This window comes from Dioscorea cayenensis, chromosome 4 (genome assembly GCF_009730915.1).
Source record: "Dioscorea cayenensis subsp. rotundata cultivar TDr96_F1 chromosome 4, TDr96_F1_v2_PseudoChromosome.rev07_lg8_w22 25.fasta, whole genome shotgun sequence".
In the NCBI taxonomy this organism is placed as follows: Eukaryota; Viridiplantae; Streptophyta; class Magnoliopsida; order Dioscoreales; family Dioscoreaceae; genus Dioscorea; species Dioscorea cayenensis.
In genome coordinates, this window is record NC_052474.1 from 16,350,732 (window position 1) to 16,361,153 (window position 10,422).

Below are 10,422 nucleotides of genomic sequence, written 5' to 3' on the forward strand. Positions count from 1 at the left end.
CCTCTAAATTAGAGCTTTGAGGACTATACGTTGGGTTGATTTGAGTGAGTTTACACACACCACACAATATCGGGTTTGTTGTCATTTTTTATTCAAGTTTTTAACTAGAGCATTGATTTTTCTTATTCAGTGTTAAAATTTCTCCTTACTTGTAGGATGCTTCCCTTGCATGCTCTTGGTGAACCTAGGGCTAAGAACTTCCAATTTTCCTTCCTATTCTCTTTAATGTTTTATTTCTCCTTGAGGACAAGCAAAAATTAAGTGTTGGGGGAGTTTGATAAGTGCTTGTGTATAAGTAATACAAATTATTCTTTTCTAACATCGAGCATTAATTTTCTCAGATTTTATCTCTTATTCATGTGTATATGTATTTCTTTTGTGTATAGAGGGTTATGGAGACAACTGTGGAAGAAAGGAACCAAAAGTAGATCGTGGATGCATTTGTTGATGAAGGCTTGGAGTGAACAAACGTTAAGACACAAGTTGTGCTCAAAGACATGTGAGTGTGTGCCAATCTCCATTGTGCTTCAGCGAATATACAATTTGGAGGGGTGACACGTCAAAATATGCGTGTACACTGCAAGTGCACGGGTGTCAAAGTAATAATTACCCGGTGAGTCGGGTAGTCGAATCCACAGGGAATAGGGCTACTAGTACTAACTTCTCCTCTGCTCTCTAGCCTAATGATAATGATATAGTATGGTGATATAATGTGCTAAGAAATGAATACCGGAGACAAATATGCAAGGGTAAAATAGAGGAAGATCTCAATCAGTAAAATTGGGGTATTCGGGCAATGATCCCCCTAGGATTCAGGTATTAGGTACCAGATATGCAAAGTGTTTCTATGATGAGTAAGTTAAGTCGTGGAAATCCAAACATAATCAGATCTGTCTCCAGATCACTGATACTAGTCCCCTACAAGGTTCCGGTGGAGAAATCGCTCAATCTCAACACCTAACACCACATATAACTGCAAAGCACTCTAGGGATTCTGAAAGGAGTAACCGATTCCTAAAGATTGATCCAACCCTAATTACCGGCAAAGGATCCTAACCCCCTACAAGGTCCCGATGGAGGAATCGAGCAATCTCGCGCCTCCCACCAAATATGGTTGCATGGAGTCTATGGAATGTAGATAGAATACACCAATCGGAGGGAAAGGTGATACTTCACTATCTCATGACTCACCCTCTCAACCCTCTTCAATCTTGAGGTTCTAAACCTAATAGAGATCTCTCTCCTACCAAGGCCACAGATCATGCAAACAAAATAACCACAAGATAAATAAGGTAAGCAAGCATTAAACAATCAAGAATGAAACTTAATCAAACTCGGATTAAATAGAAACACAGAGCAAATCCACACAAGATGAGAATCCTAGGGTTCACAAGCACAAATACCGTCTAAGGTTTTAGTTCTCCATGGAGCAACATACAAAACACACCATCAATGAACGAAAGTACATTAAAACCATAGAAATAAACCCACTTATATATGAACTCATGGCCTTGATATAGAGCTTTGACGTCTTGAAACACCCTCTCTGAAGCTAGGTTCACTGGTGGTGTCCTTGATGCTATGACGGAGGAGAAATCGATCAAAGTTGGTGACAAAGCACCTCCCAAGCCGTAAAAACCTTCTCTCCAAACCCTAACCGTCTCACCTCATAAAACCTGCACAAAAGATGTCAAAGAATAAGGCAAACGGCCTATTTATAGCCCAGAACCGCACCTCTCATGTGCTCCCATGCGTCCATGTGGATTTTCCACGCGCCCACGTGGGCTGCAAGAATTTCCACGCGGGCACGTGGAATTTCCAAACGGGCGCGCGAACAGTATTTTTGCTACAGTATCACTACAGTAAAATTATTACACTACTTTGCTGCAGTACTTTGCTACAGTGATTTCCGCAAACGCAATGACACACATTCTCCTCTTAAGCCCACACAATTGGGCACACGATCATGTAGTAGGCTATAAGGCTTTTCCTTTATCGACGCGTCTTGAAAAGTCTTGAAATCTTTACAAAGAGAAGGAATGTGGAGACATGGCTTCCTTTGTGCCTTCCACTAGTAAATTGGCTTTCATAACCATGGAAGTTGGCACACATCTCCTCATACACGAACTCCTCTTGTGACTTCATCCTTGATTCGCACAAGAACTGTCAACATTGTGCCTTTCTAGCCTATCTTCGCTTCCTTTTGAATTACCAACACCTTCACAACCTATATGCATGAAAGAACACCCCATACACGAAATGAGATATAAACCATATAAGATATGATGCTCAATGTATGTAAAACATGCATAAAAACATGTTCAGTTAAGCACTTATCAAACTCCCCCACACTTAAGCCTTTCCTTGTCCTCAAGAAAAATTAAACATTAAACTCATGGAAAGAAAAGAGAAGTGCTTGGCCTTAGGTTCACCAAGAGGATACAAGAATAAGATTCTAAAGTTATGGAGAAGATAAAACACTAGACAAAAGCAATCAATGCCCTAGCAAACAATCCAATCAAAAATGAATGTGATAGAATCCGAATGTGTGTGTGTGTGTGAAAACTCAACTCATGTCAACACTATGTCCACTACTAAGTTCTTATTAATACGGGACTTATTTATGAACAAAAAAGAATAGGTAGTAGCTTCACACAATCCTCTAAGGTAGCCCTCTCCCAAGATGCCTCCCGAGTGGCTTTCACACTTTCGAGGTGGTAGCTCTTTCTACCAAGGGTGGTAGCTTTCACACATCCCATGAGATAGCTTTTTCTCTCATTAGGGCATAACAAGTATCCTACTTATCAAAGTAGCTACATACATCATGGGTGGTAGCTCTTTCCGCCCCCTATGTACAAACAAGAAACAATTTCCAATTCTTTTTTTTTATCAAATTTTTCTGATCTTTTTCTGATTTTACTCAAATTTTTTTTTTCAAATAAAAACTAGCACACTAAAGTCACAAACACAATGAACTAGAGTCTTCATAGGTCTAATGAGTGAGAAAAGTGCACAAAGAGAAATCGGACAAAAATATTCAATGAAATTGGATGAAAACTATAGCATGATAAAATCTAATGTTTACAACCTCCAAAAACTAAGAATTAAACTCTAAACCCTAAGGTGAACCTTCATTGGCAACAAGAGCATGCTCATGAAAACACAAGTATAAGTCATGTATAAGGTGAACCCTCCCCCACACTTAAGATGTACATTGCCCTCAATGTACGCATGTAAGCATAATAAAAAAAACATCAATAAAAGCATAATGTGTGTGGGAATGCAATTTAAAAAAAAAAACTCCCCTGAACTCTTCTTTAAATGTTTGGTAAAGTCTAACTCAAAGGGGTGTCCTATAGGTTGTGACACTCACACGACCATGGAACAACACACATGATCATGTTTATGACTAAAACACCATCAACATCACTCTCAAGCCCATTTGCACATATACAAGGGGTTCAGTGAAGCTCAATAAAGAAGAAAAGATCTACGAGTTCTTATGAGTAAAACAAATGAAGCACAAACTCGCACAAATAAAACAAAGGACAAAGATAACTAAAGTCTAAAACATAAAATAAAGAAAACTAAAAATGAAAACAAAAGTAAAGAAAACTAAAGTCTCATGAGTGGGACGCTTCAAGCATCGACATCGTCTTTTGGTGTTGCCGGTGTGTCAAAAGAATGATCTCATCCAAGGTTAACCATAGAAGATCAAAGCATTACGAAGCAAGGTTTTTTTTCGGTCCTTGGTGTCCTACCTGCAAGAAATTGCCAAAGAAAGGCAAATTTTCACGAAATGGCAGGCTGCAGGAATCCAAGCGGGCGTGTGGGCAAGCCACATGCCCGTGTGGCTTTGTTGGCCAAGTTTTTAGGCCACACGGGAGCGTGGGCACTATTCAATGTACCCGAGGGGCCACGCGGTCACGTGGCTAACTTTGGCCAAGTTTTGGCAGCCCACACGACCGCGTGGGCAGCCCATGCGGGTGGGTGGGGCTGCCAGCCAACCCACGCGGGCGTGTGGGCACAGCCATGCACCTTAGTGGCACCCAAACTTGGCTAAAAGGCCAAGTTTGGGTCTTAACGGTCCTCTAAACTTGGTTTACAATCAATCTTAGGTGCTCACAACGGATTTAAATGAGAAATAGCACCTAAAAACCAAATAACATCCATAAATTCAAAAAATGAGAGCATGGATAAGACGAGAAAAAGTGAAGGCTTACCGGTATGAATCGGAAATGGAAACTTAATGCAAATGCTAGCAAAACACTTTTAAATCTCCAAGGAGTTGAAAAAAATTAGTTTTTATGCTCAGAAGTTTGGATTCTTGAAGATTGAGAATTAGGAGATGAAGGGTATTAGTGATGAAGATAATAAACAGTGACCCATCATATTCATATAAGCCACATGGGGGTGTGGAAATTCCACACCCCCACGTGGGTACTGTACACGGCCGCGTAGAAATTCCACATGACCGTGTGAGCTGCAAAATTTCTGCAAACAGTCCACGCAAGGCTCTAAACTTCAAATTAACACTAATTCTTCAACTATAAATATTAATTACACCCAAAACCATGCCACATATATGAAAACCAATTTAAAACACCAAAATTTTTCCATGAAAACTCAACACCAACAAAAAATCATCAAAGCACACACTCATGACTTTATTACTGCAGAAATAAAAATCTAAGCCAAAAAAAAAACAATTAAAAACATGGGTTGCCTCCCAAGAAGCGCTTGTTTTACGTCACTAAGCTTGACTTATCTCTTCCTTACCTTATGGAGGCTTGAAAAGAGTGTGTTCCTCCCGACTAGATATTGCATAGCTACTTCCTTTAAACAAAAAATCAACTTGTCGGGATGGAATATTTGTTGGAGAGTTCAACCATATTACCTTTTGCCTCGAAGGAAACAATTTGGGTTGGGAATTGTCCAAGCTTAGCACAGGTGGGTCATTGGATGGCTTCAATCTCCTACCCACATCTTCGTCCCTTCCCGAAATCTCTTTCTTGCATTGTAAGAGTTGATCAATCCCAAAGAAAAATGATTGTTCCATTGCCTTACGGTTTGCTTCTTCTTGTGTATTTTCATCTTGAGAGGAACATGATGTTAGCAAATCCCCTTGAAAATTTTCTTGCTCATAGGCACAATCTTCATTCACGCAATCCAAAATCTCAAAATGGTATTCAATTTCTTTCTTTTCTTTTTCTGCACTAATGTACTCAATTTTCCGAATTTCTTCAAAGTTGCTCATGGCTTCATCATGTCCCGGAGACACTTGCTTTGCTTGTTCAAATTCTTCTTTTTCCTTAGCAAGCATGCCCAAGATCTCTTCTAATTGATGCTCAATGTTTTTTATGGAGATCTCATGACAACTTAATGTTGCCTCAATATTTTGGAAATGGGCATCGGTTGCTTCAATAAATCTCGGTAACACTCTTTCCAACCGAAGTACATCTTCATCAAGCTTCTTGATAAGTGTTTGTGCGATAAGAATATGAAGTGTTCTTTCCTTGTGTTGAGCATTACTTTTCTTGGATTTTAACGCTAATATGTGTGTATTTATATTACTTTCATGCAGGTAGGGTTGTAAGACCGATTATGAGAGAAAGAAGCCAATGTGGGTCGTAATGCACCAATTTGGAGGAAATCTTGCTAAGCTTCAAACGCGAAGACATAGGTCGGGTTCGAGATGCGGGAATGTGTGCCAACCTCCTAGTATTCGAGTTAGCACAACTATTTGGAGGGGCACAAGGGCAGTCACATTTAAGCATTCCGACTTGTGCATATAGAACAAGATCTCCACCAACATGTCTGTTATTGAAGAAGCAAAGCAATCCACGATGTAAACGTCTGTCCATTTGCGTTACCTCGATGAAAGCATGGATTCGGGAGTATTTTGGGCCGGTACTATAGTAGGGTACTATAGCAAGAATACTGTACCAGCACTGTTCACAGCCGGCCGAGAAGACAGAAAAATAGAGAATCCACATGGGCGTGTGAAAGTTCCACACGCCCGTGTGAAAAATCCACAAGAGCGCTCACACGGGCGTCTGGATTCCCGATTCTAGCTCTTTAAAAGCCGATTTCAGCCCCGTTTTCAGCATTCTTTTATCCATCTTTTCCCTTATCTTTTCTTTCACCTTTCTTCATCTTTGGAGGCACCGGCGGCTAGGGTTTGGGGATGCTTTGCCAAGGCTTTGGAGAGGTTTAATGGCCTTTGACACCATGTTTCCTTCGGAAGAAAGCTATTGGGGGAGCTTTCACCGGCACCGATCCGGCGAGGTATGCCCTAGGTTTGACGAGGGGACATTTGAAGAAGACACGACCGATCCACAAGACCTTCGACATGAACACAAAGGGGGTTTTCATTCATGGATTGCATCTCTTTACTTTTGATTTCATTATCTATTATATTTTGTTCCATGGAGAGCTAAACCCCTAGTGGGTACTTGGGTATTTGTGAACCCTAGGATGTATTTGTTTCATTGAATCTCTTTATTATGCTTTCAATTAATTGATGTTTATTGTGAGTTCCAATCTTAGAGACATGATTATATGAATACTCCCTTAGAGTGACACTACGGTTGAGAGTTCTTGTTGGTAACTCTTGTGAGTGAGTGACACACCATGAGAGTTAGACAAAGCTAGATTGGAGAGGATTGAGATGGTGAGTCGAGTGGTAGCGGAGCGTCCCCTTTCTCCTCTGGTGTGATTTATAATATCTCCACGTTCCAAGAGTTCTTTGCGGCATGGGCGTGTGAAAATTCTACACGCCCGTGTGAAAAATCCACAAGAGCGCTCACACGGGCGTGTGGATTCCCGATTCTAGCTCTTTAAAAGCCGATTTCAGCCCTGTTTTCAGCATTTTTTTCTCCATCTTTTCCCCAATCTTTTCTTCCACCTTTCCTCATCTTTGGAGGCACCGGAGGCTAGGGTTTGGAGATGCTTTGCCAAGGCTTTAGAGAGGTTTGATGGCCTTTGACACCGTGTTTCCTTGGGAAGAAAGCTATTGGGGGAGCTTTCACCGGCACCGATCCGGCGAGGTATGCCCTATGTTTGACGAGGAGACATTTGAAGAAGACACGACCGATCCACAAGACCTTCGACACGAACACAAAGGGGGTTTTCATTCATGGATTGCATCTCTTTACCTTTGATTTCATTATCTATTATATTTTGCTCCATGGAGAGCTAAACCACTAATGGGTACTTGGGTATTTGTGAACCCTAGGATATATTTGTTTCATTGAATCTCTTTATTATGCTTTTAATTAGTTGATGTTTATTGTGAGTTCCAATCTTAGAGACTTGATTATATGAATACTCCGCTAGAGTGACACTAGGGTTGAGAGTTCTTGTTGGTAACTCTTGTGAGTGAGTGACACACTATGAGAGTTAGACAAAGCTAGATTGGAGAGGATTGAGATGGTGAGTCGAGAGGTAGCGGAGCATCCCCTTTCCCCTCTGGTGTGATTTATCCTATCTCCACGTTCCAAGAGTTCTTTGCGGCCATAGTAGAGTGGATGGGCTAAGGGATGCCCTTCCGCTAGGGCTTAGTTACGAGTGCAACGGAGTGAAGCATTGAAGTGGTTTTAGCACTTAGGGCTTAATTGTGGCTAGGGATCTTCCACCTGGACCAAAGGGTTAAGTCTATACATAGGAATAGGGCTTATCACTTGGAATCCCAAGAGCTCATTGCAATTCTATGCGAGTGCGAGGTTGAGAGGTTGTTCAATCTCTCCTCCGGGACATGTATAGAGTTAGGTATGGTTGACCTTTGATTTGGAATCATGTAATTAAGGATATCCATGACTCATTGTTGCATAAATTAGGAAGTATAATAGAGGGGTTTTGCACTTGAAATGATTGTCCTAGGCGGATCAATATCCGGGTACCCCATTTATCGTCGATTGCCTCCCCTATCTTTTACTTGCGCCTCCTCTATCTTTTCTTATTTTCATTTGCATTGAGTTTGTTTTCATATAACTTTCAACATATTTTCATTCTAGTTAAATGGCAATCTTTGTTGTTCTAAGTACTATTCCCTGTGGATTCGACTACCCTCTCATCGTGGTATTATTACTTCGACACCCGTGCAATTGCGGTTTACATGCATATTCAGTCGTGTCAAGTTTTTGGCACCGTTGCAGGGGAGTAGGCGTTTAGAGATGCTTTGCACTTTGCTTTCTGAGCTATTCATTCATTCTATTTCATATCCTCTTTTCGATCATCGTTAGGATTTTGTTTTCATTCTTTTGGTACAGCTCCAGGTTATGATCCGAGGGAACCCATCAATATTGATTAAAGGAGATCCCGAGCTCAAACGTACACTTAGAAGAAAAAGGAAAGAACCTGTGCAAGAACAGTCTAATCTAGCTGATTTAGAAGTAGAAGAATGGAAAAATATGGCAGAATAGAATGAGTAGCAGCGGAGATTATCCGATTATGCCATAGACCTTCAGTATTGGGGACACAATCGAGCATTGTGCATCACCCAATTACAACTCAGAACTTCGAGCTGAAGCTGGTATAGATCCACATGTTGCAGCAATCCACACAGTTTAATGGTTTAGCCGATGAGGATCCAAACAGTCATATAGAGAACTTTCTCGAGGTGTGTGATATGCTGAAGATAAATGGGGTAACGGAAGATGCCATCAAGTTGAGAGCCTTCCCATTTTCCTTGAAAGGGAGAGTGAAGCAGTGGCTACACACATTACCTAGAGCATCAATTACCACATGGAAGGAGATAGTAGAAGCTTTTCTTGGCCGTTATTTTCCTCCCAGAAAATCTGCAAAGCTTAGGAATGAGATCTCATCCTTTGTACAATTGGAATTAGAGTCTCTATTTGAGATATGAGAAAGGTTCAAGGAGCTCCTAAGAAAGTGTCCCCAACATGGATTCCTAAAGTGGATGATTGTTCAGACCTTTTACAATGGTCTGAATCTGAGTACAAGTTAATTCTTGGATGCAGCAGCAGGAGATACCTTAGGTAGCAATACCACCGGCGAGGCCCATAAATTAATTGAAGAAATGGGGTTAAACAGCTACTAATGGAATGCCAGGGAGAAGAAAAAGGTGGCCGGTCTCCATGAGATAGATGCAGTGACTTCGTTGGCGGCTCAAGTGGAATCATTAAGTAAGAAGTTAGATCTTCTAACTTCAAACAGAGTAGTGGCTGTGATTACTTGCACCGGGTGTGGTGGAGGACATGCTCCCTCTGATTGCCCGATATCTATTGGTGATGCACCTTAGGTTGAGAACGTCGATTTTATGGGTAATTGCATGAGGAATCAAGGAAATCCATACAGCAATACCTACAATCCGGGTTGGAAAAGTCATCCCAATTTCTCATGGAGCAACTAAGGTCCACAAAAGACCATAAGGCCATCAGGTTTCCGACAACAACAGCAAGCCCCAAACATGGAAAACAGAGTTTTAGTTTTGGAGACCCAAATGAACGATATGGAGAAGGCCTTAACTAGGTTTGTGTAATCATCAGATACAAGATTTCAATCAGTTGAGTCTACTTTTCGCAACCATACTGCCTCTTTGCATAATCTTGAAAATCAAGTGGGGCAGATTGCGAAGTCTCTATCGAAAAGGCCACATGGAAGCTTACCGAGTAATACCGAGACCAACCCTAGAGAGCATGTGAAGGCGATCACTTTGGGAAGTGATCATGAGGTTGAGTGTAAGTTTCAGAGTGAGAAGCCAAATGAACATGCACCCAAGGTTATAGAGGTGGAGAAGGAAGAAAGCAAAGAGAAGGAGGTGGCACCCCTATCTTTGAAGCCAAGAATCCCTTATCCCTCTAGATTGAAGAATGACCAAGGGGATGAACAGTACAAGAAGTTCCTGAGTATGTTCAAACAATTCCACATTAATATTCCTTTTGTTGAGGCATTGGCCCAAATGACTAAGTATGCAAAATTCTTGAATTACTTGTTGACTAACAAAAGGAAGTTAGAGGAGAGTGCTTTAGTGATTTTAGATACATCTTGCTCGGCGGTTTTGCAAAAGGACATGCCGAACAAGAAGAAAGGCCGGGGAAGCTTCATCAATCCATGTAATATTGGTAATCTAGGTGAAGAAATGGCATTGGCGGACTCAGGGGCTAGTATCAACATTATGCAATAAACCTTTTTTCAAAAGCTAGGCTTGGGGGAGTCTAGGACTACTCAGATGACTTTGCAATTGGCGGATCAAACGGTGAGATATCGAAGGGGTATCATCCAAGATATGCTTGTCAAGGTGGACAAATATATATTTCCTGTAGACTTCATTGTGCTAGATATCGATGAGGATGCGGATGTACCCTTGATACTTAGGAGGCAGTTTTTGTGGACTTCCAAGGCATTGATTGATATGGACGACGGAGAGCTAACTTTGAGAGTTGGAGATGACAAGCTCAC

At 41.2% G+C, this 10,422-nt stretch overlaps 1 non-coding gene across 1 annotated transcript; it reads right to left on the bottom strand.

Annotated features, from left to right (window-relative positions):
- Positions 1-8,803: 8,803 nt before the first annotated feature.
- On the bottom strand, positions 8,804-8,910 carry LOC120259776. Its single transcript, XR_005536327.1, has one exon. It is a non-coding gene; the product is annotated as a small nucleolar RNA R71 (small nucleolar RNA).
- Positions 8,911-10,422: the final 1,512 nt, after the last annotated feature.